Raw genomic sequence first — 2,579 nt, 5'->3', positions numbered from 1 at the left:
AAGGAGGAGGGAAGAAACAAAAGAAAATGGATAAAAGTGGAAGACGTAATAAGAAGGAGGAGAGGAGAGAGAAAGGACGGAAAAACGGGACAATACGAGGACTTCCCGATGCGAGACGGAAACGAGGAGAAAGGGAGTAGATAAAGAAATAGATAAGATAAAATAGAATGAAAATAAAAGACTGAATAGATAAAAGAAAAAGATTAAATATAAATATGAATATACATGGAATGATTCCAAAAGTCATGATAATTAGAGACAAAGAAGAGACTAAAGCAGTGTTAATAAAAATCGATAAGGAATAAATCAGACAAAGGCAAATAACATGATAAAACTAAGAAAATATGGAAGGAAAACAATAAAATGGAACCTAATCAGTAGAGAGGAGAACCAGCAGGAGAGAGGAAAACCAAAAAGAGGAGACAGAAGAAATGATAGTTACAGATGGGTAAATAGATGGATTGATAGATAGTAAATGACATGGGGATAAACAGACATGTTAACCAATAGAATGATAGATAACTGAACGGATAGATAGGTGGCAAATGGGGGAATAGGTATAATAGAAAAGCCCAAATCAGACAGGGAGTGAGAAGTATGACATCACAGACACGCGCGCGCACACACACCCACACACACATGCACTCACTCACAAACACATGGGTAAAAAAAAACACGTATCCCCCCCCCCCCCCCCACTCCCCGTGTTTCATCGCAATACGCTCGGTAAGTCCTTGAGTCGAGGGCTATCTTTAGGGAGGAATTGCAAGGGGAGAGGCTTGAGTTAGGGCTAGCGGGCTAAGGGGTTATCCAGCCTGCAATTAATATATTCACTGGTTGTATGGTAATGCGCAGCAGGTGGGTAGATACGCAGATGGATGTCTAGATTCATAGAAAGGTTTTGTAAAAACACTTTTTTTTTATCTAAATCTGTCTGTCTGTCTGATTCTCATTCTCTAGCTCACTTTCTCTCTCTCTCTCTCTCTCTCTCTCTCTCTCTCTCTCTCTCTCTCTCTCTCTCTCTCTCTCTCTCTCTCTCTCTCTCTCTCTCTCTCTCTCTCTCTTTCTCTCTCTCTCTCTCTCTCTCTCTCTCTCTCTCTCTCTCTCTCTCTCTCTGTCTCTCTCTCCCTCTCCCTCCCTCTTTCCCTCTCTCCCTCTCCCTCTCTCTTAACAGTGTTCATTGCGACAGATGTAGAAGAGATATGAATACTGGAGTTTTTTTCTGGCGATGATATAATCTAAAACATTCAGTTAGATCTCAGTGAAGATATTATTCCTTTTTAATACCTTTTCTACTTTCTTTCTCTCTCCCTCTCTCTCTCTCTCTCTATCTATCTATCTATCCCTACCTCCCTCCTTCCCTTCCTCCCACTCACTCGCTCGATCTCTCTAATAGGATGTTATGAGATTTTGGACTTTATGGGAACACGATATTATTCAGCCGTATAGGGTATTGTGCCGTACTTGTATCGAATAAAAAGCAGTGGGTTTGCCGTATTCGGAAGCTGCCTGCGCTTTCCTAAAGGAGGGTAAACAGAGAGGTTCACAACGGCACTTGAGATGCTCCAGATTGGATGCTGCGGCCGGATGCTGCGTGGCGAGTGATGAAGGTCTATAGATGCATACATACATATAGATAGACCTACATATATACATACATACATACATATAGATAGACCTACATATATACATACATACATACATACATATAGATAGACCTACATATATACATACATACATACATATATGCATACATATACATGTACATATATGCAAACATACATAAACGAATACATACACATATGCAAACATACATAAACGAATACATACATATATGCATACATACATATATGCATACATACATATATGCATACATATATATACACATACATATATATACATACATACATATATATACATACATATGTATACACATACATACATATATGCATACATACATACATACAGACACATAATGATGATAGTAATAAAAGTAATGTTGCTATTAATGTAATTAATAATAATGATGGTAATTAGAATAAGGATACTAATAGTGGTATTGGTAGTCATGGTAATGATAAAAATAATGATTAAACTAATTAACAAAATTGACAGTTATGATAAAATTAATGTCAATGTTGATAATATTGATAATAATCTCTCATTCTCTCTCTCTCTCTCTCTCTCTCTCTCTCTCTCTCTCTCTCTCTCTCTCTCTCTCTCTCTCTCTCTCTCTCTCTCTCTCTCTCTCTCTCTCTCTCTCTCTCTCTCTCCCCTCTCTCTATATATATATCTATCTGTCTATCTATCTATCTCACTCACTCACTCATGATCTATAATAATAGTAATCTGGATAACAGTGCTGGTCCAATGGTGCAGAGCAAAAGAAATAGGAACTAGGAGGTGGATCTGTTTAGGATTACCTGTTCTGCTATTTTGGGGAAGTTTGGGCGAAAATGGGAGGATATAAGGGCGTTTTTAGGCCTAAAGGAAGTCAATAATTTTGTTCCTATTATCATTAATATTATTGTTTTAGTTGATATTAGAATTATTGTTGTTGATGTTAACTCGTTGGCGCC

The sequence above is a fragment of the Penaeus vannamei genome, chromosome 16 (assembly GCF_042767895.1).
Source record: "Penaeus vannamei isolate JL-2024 chromosome 16, ASM4276789v1, whole genome shotgun sequence".
In the NCBI taxonomy this organism is placed as follows: Eukaryota; Metazoa; Arthropoda; class Malacostraca; order Decapoda; family Penaeidae; genus Penaeus; species Penaeus vannamei.
The sequence above is the reverse complement of the archived record's forward strand: the minus strand, read 5'-3'. Positions refer to the sequence as shown.